Source organism: Dermacentor andersoni, chromosome 3, assembly GCF_023375885.2.
Source record: "Dermacentor andersoni chromosome 3, qqDerAnde1_hic_scaffold, whole genome shotgun sequence".
NCBI classification, from domain to species: Eukaryota; Metazoa; Arthropoda; class Arachnida; order Ixodida; family Ixodidae; genus Dermacentor; species Dermacentor andersoni.
The window spans coordinates 83,086,073-83,099,613 of record NC_092816.1 but is presented as its reverse complement, the minus strand read 5'-3'; the positions used below and the strand labels follow the sequence as shown (position 1 = coordinate 83,099,613).

The 13,541-nt window shown below is 44.6% G+C and overlaps 1 long non-coding RNA gene across 1 annotated transcript in view; it reads right to left on the bottom strand.

Annotated features, from left to right (window-relative positions):
* LOC126530057 (uncharacterized) overlaps nt 1-13,541 on the bottom strand; it is a 67,025-nt gene that overhangs the window by 40,243 nt on the left and 13,241 nt on the right. Inside the window, exon 2 of the long non-coding RNA XR_011893020.1 lies at nt 2,150-2,194. This is a non-coding gene — a long non-coding RNA (uncharacterized lncRNA). The remainder of the gene's footprint in view (nt 1-2,149; nt 2,195-13,541) is intronic.

The following is a 13,541-nucleotide window of genomic DNA, read 5'->3' as shown; positions in this document are numbered from 1 at the left end:
ATGGTTAGCCAGTCCTCACGTCCGTGTTAGCCGGGCCAGTGAAGATGGCAAGGTCGCGGTGACGAGGTACACCAGGACAAGCGGTTGGTGCAGGAGTAGTTTGCTACGAGGCGCCATGAGGCATGGTAGATGGCAGGGTACGGGATCGAAGTGACAGTGTGAGAAGTTTAAGGGCACAGCACTCTCTACCAATAGTTAAGGTACTTATTTGACAGTACTAGGAGCAGCAAAGCGGTGGCAGTCTAGGCAGAGCAGGGACTCCGAGCGCGAGCGGTATTGACGAGCAAAAGCGCTGAAGAGGACGACGCACTATATCGTTCCAATCTTTCTGTGCACTGTATATATTCATACATGAACGCAGCTATCTGGTGTCTATCCGCTAACGCGTATTGACGACGCACTGAATTTCTTTCCAGGAGCCGAATATTTCTCGTCTCTGGATCCGCGCTTCGGTTACTGGCGATTGCCCATGGCTGAGTCCGACCCCCTGAAAACGGCTTTTGTAATCCCTGACGCGTTATATGAATTAAAATGTGATGCTTGTCAGCCTTGGAAACGTACCTGCAAATTTCAAAAGATGTTGGACTCTATTCTCAGAGCATTTAAATCATAAACCTGTCTGTGCTACTTAGACGCTATAGTAGTATTTTCTGCAGATTTTTGCTCTCGCATAACTCGCCTTGAGCAAGTTCTCGAGTGTCTCACTGCCACAGGATTATAGCTAAACTAGCGAAAATGTCATTTTGGTAAACGTAAACTTACGATCTTAGGCCGCGTAGTCTCGAAAGAAGGCATCTCACCGGATACTGCAAAGCTTTGTGCGATTTCCGACTGCCTTAAGTACTGCGCTCTAAAGGAGCGCCGTAGCTTCATCGGCATGTGCTGGTTTCACCCGGAATGTACAACATTTGGGCGAGTTGATACTTGTTGATATCAAACAAAAGGATCGCGTTCTGTAAGTATGCCATGATTAAATGTGTATGACAGTGAATTTGAATTTTTAAACCGCCTCATAGTGTAACATTTGATTACAGGGTTTTGCGTTTTTGCTTGCGCACTGATACTGACGCCATCGATGGGAGAGCACGTGCCTATAGGTTGTAGTACATAAGTTTGTGTATGCCTTCAAATAACGTTAGTTGTCAGTTCAGAGCTTCCCTGTGCGTTCCTGCCTTCTCTCTTCGTCGTCTTGGGCTGCCCCTTCAAGGTGTTCATCTGTAATTTCGCCTCCATCATCGACACATTGACGCAGCTTCTTGCCCACAGCACTGACCTTTCAACTTCGAATTTCGAATATGCTGGGTCGTTTACAACGCTTCGACGTCTCCTCACATCAGCTCCAATTTCGTCACTTTTATCCTACCGCACCTACTAAAATACACATGGACGCTAGTGGCATCGCACTTGGTGCCATACTCGCCCAACGCAAGCATGAATTTGACGAGTACGTTGTGGCGTATGCCAGTAAGTAGAATAAGAAGCGCATAGTCAAATTACTCCGTAACGGAAAAGGGAAGCGTGGTGATTCTTCGGCGAATCGGTAAATTTCGCACTTACCTTTACGGTCGTTAGTTTGACGTTGTCAAATCTTTGACGTATTTGACCAATCTTCGTTCTCTCATCGTGATACAAGCTTGACGTTCACAGCGATTTGGTTGTCTAGCAGTTTTGTAGGTACCTACTTTCCTACTCCACTCTCCGTACGGCTGGAGCACCTCTTCACACCGCGCGCGCTCACTATGCACTGGTTGCCATTGACCTAAAGGGGATGATTTAGAGTGCACCTTATGTTTTTGAAGGACACGAGCCAGTCCTGTAGAAGGCCTTCACATAAAAAGCTAAAATTTGTCTCAGTGAAAAAAGCAACCTGTGCAGTAAATATGCGGCAGCCCAAACCTCTCAGACGCTCCACACCGAGCTAAACCTGGAAATGATATTTACATTCTCACTGCAAGCAGCTGTTAGTAATACTCCCGTGCTGTGGCAAGGAAAACGGAGTTCTGTATCGCGCAAAGCGCGTTCTGTCCCAGGAAAAACACTGGGCGGTTACAGTGTGACATAGGAAAGCAGCTCTATAATTGTAGATTTCGACAAGGCTTATTCTTCGCTTGCGCCTGAAGACTATTCGTGGAATGAAAAAGGGGCTTACATAATTCCTGATGGGTTGCCCGCGGACGAGCCTGGAAAGCCTTCCCTGTAAAAGTGAATGCGTTCATCAATGGCCGTCATCCCAAAGTTACAATACAACCAGCAGATAACAGAACTTATTGTTTACAATTTTTCATTTACGAAAGCAGTTCGCACTAGTATGCTCCAGCAGGCCCCATTCTATAGGGCTAAAGAGTTACCATGTGGTTGTTTCTTGACTGTTTTAATGGCCATGCAATGAGAATCAACCTTTCATTGCATTTCACTGCATCGATGCGACACAATATAGACTGTTGTTTATGATACACGGGGGGCCCAGGTTCTTACAACTTAATGGTCCAACCATGGCATACGAACCTATTCACTGTCAGCACCGGTTGTTATGAAGTAATCGCTGCTTCTATCGCTTCATTTCTAAGCACTACCTATTTTGTCGTACATCCCAATAACGTCACCGACTTTAAGACAATATGTTGGATGTTTAGTTATTTGCCTTATTTCTCCGAAGATTTCTGGGAGTGGCTAGACTCGACGCAGTGTTTCAGAGCAAATTATATTGTGGTTATAAAACTTTAAAGTATGTATTTTAGGAGAATACTATTTGTTAATGGTAACATCAACATACACGAATACAGTATATAATACATGGGCTGTGACATGGCGGATTTCATTAATGTGTAAAGTTGGGCTAGTTGGTGATTAATAACCATATCTTGCTGGTGAAGCAGCGCACTGACACGCACACGGCGAAGACAGCGTCGTTTCAAGACGGTTTTATGTTCTGTTGTATGTCTTCGCCATGTCCATGCCAGTGCACTGCTTCATCAGGAAGGTTTTATGGGGGATTTGTTCCACCAGCGCCTTCTGTGCCCGCACAGTTGACAGGTGCCCGTAATGCTCAATCTTATCTCACATCCGATTAGAATATTTTGATGAATCGGAGCAGTGAATGAAGCAACAGTATTTATGCCTAGCTGTCATGGTGTCTTATTCGCCTTGTGCCCTCGCGACCCTGGGCTGCTGAGCAGGAGGTCACAGGCTTCTACTCTGGGCGGCGGTTAGCGCGGTCACATTGTGGCAGAAAGAAAAAAAAAACGTTCTTGGACACACATTTAGCGGCCCAATTAAAAAGACCAGGTGACCAGAAGTAATCCGTACGGCGCCTATTATAGTTCCTTCTTAGCATGAGTACATTAAGCGGCAGACATTTCTTATTTTTTTTGTCCTTATTATGGATGTCTTTAATTTTAATCATCATTTCAAGCAATTTTCTGATTGCCTTGAAGGGCTCTGCTCTCTGATATGTAGATATGGTATTTAAGAGTCTGAAGGTAATCAGAAAGGATCAAAAGCAGAGCAGAAGTGTGACATGAAATATAAGATGACATATCAGCCCAAGTACCTATCAATTAGAAAAAATATTGGCAACACACGTCCAGAGGTCCCAAGAACTGGCAGAGCGTCACCCGTCCCGACTTGGGCGTCGCCTACGGTTTCAGCCGGAGGAGTTCCTCGCGTGGGATCTCCAACGGCTTGAAACTCCTCAGGACTTCAATAAAGTTCTTGACTGACTGACTGACACGTATCCTTTGGAAAAGATTGGTGATGTTAATAAGAAATCGTTTCATCGAGTGTTTGTATTAAATGTTTTAAAGTGTAATATGTTTAATATTATTATGTCTAGCTGATGCCCAATGCTATTTACAATTTATTTACAGGGAAGCTAACGGATGCCAAAAGGGCGATGCTATATCAAGCAGGCACGCGTCGTCGTCTTCCTCCTCATTGCAGCCACACTGTGGCGGCTGTTCCATAGCAATATTATGGCTACTATTTCTTCAGGTCATTCATAAATCACTAAACCTTATGGGCGCATCAGGAGAGACCCGAAGTGGGAATTGCGCTTCTCAAACACAGTGCCAAATGAAATCACCACGCCGTTGGTCTTGTTGTGACCACTCAGCCCCATTTGAAACTCCTTAGCAGTCCCGATTAAACCTAGCATGTGGGGTGCAACTTCGCGTTGACTGTCAATTAAGCGGCAGAACTCAATGCAGAATTGACTGTTGCTAATGGGTTGCCGCCGCTTTCATATATTTGAGGCTACATACCCATTCCACCACATTGGCACATCTATTCTGGGTGAATTCCCGAAAACGGCACATACCAGTATACCATACACAGTGCCAAATTTTAAATTCGGGCACACACGCAGTTAAACCACACCCAATGACCCAAGTTGTCTACTAACGCCCGCCAACATGCAGAAGCAAATTGTGTATTCTATTACATACCCCGCAGTCCGTTATGTGCGCTCGGCAAGGCGGCAGCCAGCCCATGCCTAGTGTATCTAGCTTGTTAAAAACATTGCTCACGCGGCACGTGAAAGAGATAAGTGCACACGGCAAACTGGCTGATCTTCTCAAATATTACTAACCAATCACATTGAAAGGCTGTTCTGGATTCATTGAATTACGTTATGATAATGGCCCTTAAGTCGAAAGCCTCAAGCACCTAATGGGTCGAAAAATGCGGTGTCCGGCGTTGACAAAATATGACCGTCCGGCTTTAAGCTACAAAAATTGATGTTACCACCGACGACTACTGGCGGGACTTGAACTCGTGACTTTGATGGGAGTCTAACGCATGACATTTGGTGGGAGTCGAATACATGACCTTTGGTAGGAGTTGAACCGTCGAGTTTTCGTGGGAGCAAACTTGGCGGTGCCGCCTTTCTTGGTCTAACCCACGATCATAGGTGGGCGCCTAAACCTCAACCTTTTGGTGGACTAAAATTGAATGGTACCAAAACTGATGGGGCCACATAGATGGTCGAGCCCACAATCATTGGCGGGGGCCGAACCCACGATCCTTTGTGTCAGGTAAGGCAAAGGTAATTGAGGCAATCGACCCCACGATCATTAAGGCGAGTCGGGCCCTCGACTTTTGGTGGGTCCTAAATTCTCATGGCACCAAAATGAATGATGTCGTCATAGATGGCCGAACCTATGATATTTGTTTCTAATTAAGGCAATGGTAATTAAGGCAAAATTCTCTAAGGCACAGTTATTTGCGACACTCGAAACCGCACCTTTTTGTAGGAGAAAAGAAGTAATACGAAGTAACAACAAATTAGGATGAGAATGCCCAGTATGTGAGTCAATGTCAAGTATGAATGCTCTCTAAGCATGTAGTCAATTTAGCGCATGCTTAACTGACTCTCAACTTTTCAGTGATTGCTCTTCTTTTACGTGATACGGAGTTTTATGAGTATTACGATAATCCGGTTATCGTGATTTATAACTTTACGACAAAGCGAACAAAGAAGGGGACGTGAACTAGAGGAAGATGGAGACTCTGGCTATTTCCTGAGCACCATATATATCGCTTGCAGATACCATTGTTCAACACTCGTGGGCTGGCTTTCTTCTTGTGACATTTAAGTTGATGGTGTTCATGTTACATCTCTCGTTGACACAAGAGCGCAGCATTCAGTTACGAGCGCTGCTGTTCGCCGAAGGGTGAAAAAGGTTCTGACGCCCACCCTAGCGTGCACTACGCGAGTAGCCGATGGTAGTACTTCACATGTTATTGGAATGTCTACAACATGTATGAGCAGCGGGGGTCATTACGCCATTGTTTTATTTGCCATCCTTGGACACTGTCCGCACGGTACAATGACGCAACATCGCAGCGAACGCCTTCTAACTGCCGCCACAATGGGAGATAAACCGACACAACGGACAGCGCATCTTGAGTCGCTGCCAGCCGTCATCCTCACTTATCGGCGGAACCGGACGATATTTTTTGGCACGGGCAGCTGGGAGTCGAGGACGTGCCTGCGTTGTACGACCGAGTGTGCGCCTAGAACAGGTGTGATGCAGCATTGATGCTTGCCAACCTAATATTCTATCTGACAGGAAGTGCTAAGCAATTACACAATTGACATGAAGCTGACCTAAGGAGGTGGAATGTCTGCAAAAATAATCCGAGACCGGTTTGGTAGACCTGGGGGTCATCATCTGCAAAAAAAAAAAAAAAAAAAAAAGAAATAGCGAGTTGCACTCAGACGTCAAAGGAATCCTATGTCGTCTACACATAAGATGTGCTGGCTCTCTGTCGGGAGGCTCATAAAAACGTCACCGAGGCAGACACCATAGGTCCCATTCTGAAAGGCATTGCATATGGCGCCTTCAATCTCCTCATATGTAAGGATTGTGCCAAGGTGGGTGCAACTACAAAGGAGTGTGGCCTCTTTGAACGCGCGAAGGGTTGCCGCGTTGATCCAACTTTCGGCATATTGCCCAATACAACCGCCGTATCTTCGTGCGAAGACTCGCCGCGGTTCTTTCAGCCGACTGGACAGGAACATATAACGCGTATCGTTCGTGGTGAGCTTGATACCAAGGGTCTACCTCTAGTCGGTTCCGACTATCTGGAAAGCGTACTCCCTATTTAGCTTATACAAGTGGCCTTTCGAAAGGATATAACGAGTTTGAGCATTCCATTTTTCTGTGCGGTCCGTCATACAAACACCTACCAGATTTTTCCGGCCGTTCGCTCCTAAACGCAAAGCTTCCCTGCACTCTGTCGCAACCCAGCTGACTGGCGCACTGTAAATGGTTTACCTATTTGTTTGAATTCTTCCGGTATTGGACACATCGACGGTCACTGTCGCAGCGGCTGGCCGTCACCTGCTCGGTGGTCGTCTCCGAGTCACATCCGCCAACTGCGAGGAGATCGCACTTACTCGGCCTACACGCCGACTGGCAACTTCCCCACCGACAGGGCTCCACATAGATTCAGCCGCTCCCGGTCTCCGCGAGGTTGTAGATCCCATTCGCCTCTTATTCAGCCCTCTTCGTCCCCTTCTGCAACCGGTCGCTCCACTTGGGAAACTAGGCAGTGCGGCTCCCGGAGTAGAAGCTGCAACTCCGACCGTGCCTTCAAATCCTCTGCTGACCCTGGTTACTTGTAAAACCTACTGGACGTTGAAATTGATGGTGTTCATGTTACATCTCTCGTTGACACAAGAGCGCAACATTCAGTTACGAGCGCTGCTCTTCGCCGAAGGGTGAAAAAGGTTCTGACGCCCACCCCAGCGTGCACTACGCGAGTAGCCGATGGTAGTACTTCACCTGGTATTGGAATGTCTACAGCATGTGTGAACAGTGGGGGTCATTATACCATTGTTTAATTTGTCATCCTTGGACACTGTCCGCACGGCTACATTCACGGCCTCAGCTTTCTTTCGAAATACTCTGTGCAAACTGTCTGCTCCGCAGGGGAAGTACAGCTGGATCTTCCGTTTTCTACCAGGGCCAAAATTTGTGCGTCACGCCGCTTATGATCTGCTTAGTGTGCAAGGCTGCCTCCACAGGCTGCTATAATTCTCCCGTTCCTGATGGTGAGCACTTCGTGTCACGGCTTACTGACGGGGTTTAGTCACCGAATATTGTCATACCGAGCACCATTATGCAATCCTCGAAAACAGCACTGGCGTGCCCATCCTCAATTTTGGATCGTTGATGCATTTGCTTCCACATGGCATTGCTATAGTGCATATTACCCTGTCGGAATAAATGAAAACTCTTCTTTGGCCTATGAATCCTTCTTCAGCAACAACGAACCTTTGTCTCCTTCTCCTTCGTCGTCGACCCATGCATGCGACGGTTGTAAAATAATTGCCCCTGAGCTTCCTTCTGAGCAAACAACAGCTCTTCGTTGCCTTCTGTCACCTTATGGGGATATATTTGAATTGGGCGACCGTCCTGTTGCTCAGACATCTGTTGTCACACATCGCATCAACATAGTTGACGCCAGCTCCACTCATGGGCGACCATATCGTGTCTCCATGTACGTGTTTTTTCCGCATGGCTCAGTATGAGCTGATGCGAAAAATACTCCAATTTTGTAAGCAACAGGCTTTGTTTAGTGTTGGTACTTCGCGTTTTTCGGAAAAAGGCACAGCTAAGGTTAGTTTATCCATCATAATTTGAATGATCTATGTGCATGTGAACGTATTCTAAGTACTGCCGGTTTTTCTAACTTGTTTGCAGCACTCTTCGAACGACGACTCTTTTCTCACAGCCAACCCCAGAAATAACAGCTACATCATAGTTTTCCGCTTCACACCTACTAATGTATCAGTGAAAAACATCTTGGAGACCCGATTGATAGGTCAAGGTGCTAGCCTTGATTTGGTGTTCTTTAGGTTCCAATTAAAACCTTAAGAAAAAAAGGCATATATTTTTCTTCTTGGAAAACCAAGAAGCCCAGGTTTGTCACGCAATATTCCGGTCCAAAAGTTATAAGAAACGCCACATGTTGTAGCAGTGTTTTCACAGAAAGAAATTTCAGGGATCTGCGATTATTTGCTTGTGACACGGCAAAGCCAGAACGATAAGGGGATCCTAAGCATTTGCACGATAAAACTCACGCTTACAATCACAAAAATTTTTAGCTGCTTTTATCTTTCATCAGATCAAGGATATGTAAACCAGTAAAAGCAGAGACCTAACTGTCACATAACATTCCACAGGTTAAGCCAATGTATAGGTGCTTTTGCTCACCCTAAACAAACAATTGTCTAGTTAAGCTTACTGCTCTTCACAGCTACTTCCTATGCGCTATCAGCCCTTCATCAATTGTTCCCGACGGAACAAATGCCTTCGGACGATAAAAGTTACTCAAATCAAGGTTCGCACTAATTGGATACATAAATATGAAAGCCTGGTGCTACTGTATCTTTTTGTTTTCTTCGGATAAGGTCACTAGCTATTACCACGTGTTATATTTAGGTTTTACACCCGTAATGTACAACACCTCGTCTTTTTTACGCAATCTGTATGCATAGACCCAGCAGCTACTTGAATGGCCTGATTTAGTAAGCACCATAAGTTTCGAATTCGATCAGATTAAACGTAATACAAAGCGCCGCAAGACGGTAAAATGCCACAAGAATGAAGTTTAGACAGTTCTGCATTCTACGTACTATCATATTAGCTGAACGAGCGCAGTGACGAAGTTTCCTCTAGCAAATTTGATTCGAAAGCGCCTAATGTCTCACTGAGCGAAAAAGCCGGCACCTGTCATCTGCAGCAGTGAGACGGAACCGACGTCCGCATCGCCATTGGCTGCGAGGCCACGTCACGGGAGCACGCCGACGGCGTTCTCATTGCTGTGAAGAGACGTCAGGAACTGCGCCTCGACGAAGCTCAGCTGGCTAAACGGAAAACCTGCTGTCGAGATGGTGCACAAGGTGTGGCGTGACGGGAGACGGTATGCGCACGACACCACCGTGCCCTAGTTCTCGCTCTCGGCACGAGCACCCCTCGGCAGAGCAGAGCAACCGCTGCTGTGTCGGAGGCCTGTGCATTCCTTTTATGACCGCTTTTACTGGGAACGAAATTTCGAGTGTCAAGACAGGCTTGACGAAAGCCGTGATGTCAGAATCACCGCGGCTTACACGGGAGCATTCGCATTATGTTTTGTGGCAGTCGGGCAAGGTAGCATGATGTCATGGATCTAAATGCACAGAACTTGTGCTATCAAGAAGGCGTGGGAGAGCGGGCGAAAGGGGACACCTGCTGCGGCACTAGCGCTAGGTTTTGCGTGACAGGAAAGGGCATCGCCACGTGCGTGGCCTGCGGTGATAACCACCGCAGGCTACTGCCGCTTGCTAGACCGGGCAGCACTTACCTCTATGGTACATTACTCACAGCACTAAACTCGAAGGAGCATTCAGCACCGTTAACTTTACCATCAACATTTTCGAATTCACAAGGCATAGGGAGTGCCGCAGTGTCCTGGGATTTTTTTAAAGTAATTCTATATCTCTACCACTGCTCACACTGCAGATGCTACTGCTCCTAAGGAGCACGGTCGTAGTCATCGTCATGGCGACGAGCAAGGGGTGCTGTACTCGGCGACCGCTAATTTTTGAGAAAGACAGCTGCGTCTTACCGCCACCGCTGTAGACATCCCCTGTAGAACGCGTCTAGATAAAGAACCAATAAATGTATGTCTCAACAGTGTACAGAATGTGTTAACAGGTAATGTACAAAAAGCTCGTGCTTTCTCGCGATCGTTATGCGTGTGACAAGAGGCGGCTCGGCTTTACGTGTGGTGAAAACAATCATTGCATTCAAATATAAAAACAGGTTCGTGAAACTATTGTATTTAGGGAGCAGCGAACTAAATAGTGTACTTCCTCTGCTTTTGCCTTTTTCCTCTCTTATTCCAATGATCAGTAAAAACTCAGCACACCACAATTATCCAGGTTCATCCCTGAGCTTTTCTCTCACACTGAAGTACTCTCTCTTTTCGTAGTGTAAATTTCATAAACCTTGTCTTCGGTGTCATGTAATGTATAATTATTATATCGCAGTTGGTACGCCAAAGAAGGCTACCGCTGTATTTGACTATAGGACTCTTTATTACGTTGGCCGCCTTGCAGATACCATGGTTAACCCACCGAGACATATTCATGCACAAACCTCGTTAACCTCCACTCTCTTTACCCCTTTTCTGCGAAATAAATTGGTAATCCTGCTCAATGATGCAAATTGACGATGTATTCCAATTTTAGTCCCAAATTTTCTTCTTTTCAGAGTTTAGTTTATTGTAACTACCTCTCTATTCCAGAGAAAACGCACATGTTGGCAAGTGATTTTCCTCTAGAAGTTTGGAAATGAGTAGATTCATCAGAAGTTTGACACAAGTAACATGTTTTGTAGCTTAACAGTAGTTGCCAAAAGATTGAGTAGCTTTCTTGTATCGCCAATAGGCCAGATTCCAAAAACAGCTTTGTTATGTCGTTGTTAAACGATATTTAGATGAGTTATTCTGCACAATTTTTGTTAGTTCTCTCATTTGACTCGGAAGAACGTTTGATGCTCTAGTAATTACCCTACCTAAAATTCATTTTTGAAGGGCCAAGAGGGTATGAGAATGCAGTTTAACTATCAGTAGATGAATATATCGTTGACATTTCATAATCGATTTCTACGAGTACACTATTCGCATTTTTTCATTAGAGTTCAGAATTTCTAAGTATCGTTTTCGACAAAGGGCACTGCACTACTTTTTTATTTATTTATATTATTTATTTATTTTATTTATTTGATACCTGCTTCGCCTTTGCAGGCATTACAGCAGGGGGGTACATAAAAATAAGCATCATATTTGACACCAATAAAGAAACTAATTACACAAAGCGCGGTAAAAAGCATCATTCGACACATTGGATACAATCATAGGCGGACGATCATTCCACTCTCTTACACATCTAACAAAATAGTGGAATAGTGAGTGAATAGTGAATAGAATAGGAATAGTGGAAGACGTCACCTTTAAAGGAAAATTCATTCACTTTGAGACTGTGGTCCCTTCTTTGGGATATATAGGACGGCTCTTGAATGTACTTCTCGTTATTGATTCCAGTTTTAGAATGGTAGATATTATGGAAAAATTTCAACCTGAGGTTTCGTCTACGATCTTTCAAATCTTCCGATTTAAGTTTACGTTTGCATTCTCTCATGCTAAGTTGACGATCCCAATTACCTAGAACGAATCGCACTGCCCTATTCTGTATTTTTTCAAGCGTATCGATCAGCTCTTTGGTATACGGATCCCAGCAAACGAATGCGTACTCCAGCAATGAGCGCACATGACTGAAATACAGTTGTTCCTTTAAATTAAATGGAAGTTCGCTGAAATTTCGCCTTAAGAAACCCAAAACACGTGCAGCCTTTACTTTGATGTGGTGAACGTGCTTAGACCACCTCAAATCACTCGTTAAATAAACTCCTAGATATTTATATTCCCTGGCCGTGCTTAAAGTAGCGCTATTTATGGTATACGTATTCAACTGGTATGAACGTTTCCTCGTAAAGGTGACGTGAACACACTTTTTAACATTCAACGACATTTCTGAATGGGTACACCAGGATGATATTACATTCAAATCATGCTGCAGGTATTCGAAATCACGTTCATTCTCTATAATCCTGTAAACTACACAGTCATCCGCGAACATTCTGAACGAAGATTTGAGGCCAATAGTAATATCATTTATATACACCAGAAACAAAAGAGGGCCCAGAGCTGAGCCCTGAGGAACTCCTGAGGTCACGGGAACATATCCGGAGGAACAACCGTTGAGAACTACCGACTGCTGTCTTAGAGATACTCGGCTATCCATGCAATAACTGATTCATTCAGTTTATAGCCCCATAATTTACTAATAAGAAGGTCATGGGGAACAACATCGAACGCTTTTTTGAAGTCCAAGAAAATACAGTCAACTACTTTACGCTTATCTATTGCTAGAGCCAATTCATGCGTGAACTCGACAAGTTGTGTTGAGCAAGAAAAACCTTGCCGAAAACCGTGTTGACTAGAATGCAGAAGATTATGTTTAACCAAATGTGTCATTACACAAGTATAAAGGATATGTTCAAATATTTCACATGGTATACTAGTTAACGACACCGTCCTGTAGTTCTCAACGTCATTTCCTGGCCCATTCTTATGAATAGGTGTAACACGTGCCAACTTCCAATCACAAGGTAGTGCTTTCTCAACTAAGCACTTCTGAAATAGACAGTGAAAGTACAATGATAACGTTGCCGAACAGTTCTTTAATATCGCCGCCGGTATATCATCTGGGCCACACGCTTTTGCTGGTTTGAGATTTTCTAACAATTTTCGAATACCAGGCACACTAAAAGTGACCTCGGGCATCACTTCTGCCTCAGTTTGAGAAACCATGTTAACAACGCGTGAAAAACATGCACTAAACACGGACGAAAAATAATTGCTAAAGGCGGCTGCCTTAGACGCATCATCGTCAACGATTGTGTGAGAATATTTTAGAGGAGGAACAGATGTATTATCTTTACCATTGAGACGAACGTATTTCCAAAACTGTTTCGAGTCCTCCACTAGCTTCTTACCAAGACTCGAGAAGTAAGAATTCTTAGCTACTTCAGTTAGACTTTGAAAGCTCAGTTTCATTCTTTTCAGCTCACACTTGTTTTCTACAGAATTATTTTTTTACATTTCCTGTACATTCGCCTTATACGTCGCAGTAGAGTACGCAGCAGAGTGTTAAACCATGGTTTATCTCTAGTGCGTTTAGTTGACAAGATTCGAGTGGGAACGAAAGTTTCACGCAGATGAAATAGTTTTTCTTTAAACACGTTCCATAACTGTTCAGTATTCAGTTCGGCTGCTGGTGTATCAAAAGTGGGAAAATAGGTTTCAAATGCCGCATTAATTGCATCATAATTTGCTCTAGTGTACGCGTACACCTTTCTGGCAGCTTTTTTGGGAACAGGTATAGTCTCAACATTTACATCAGCCACAACTATATTGTGGTCACTAACACC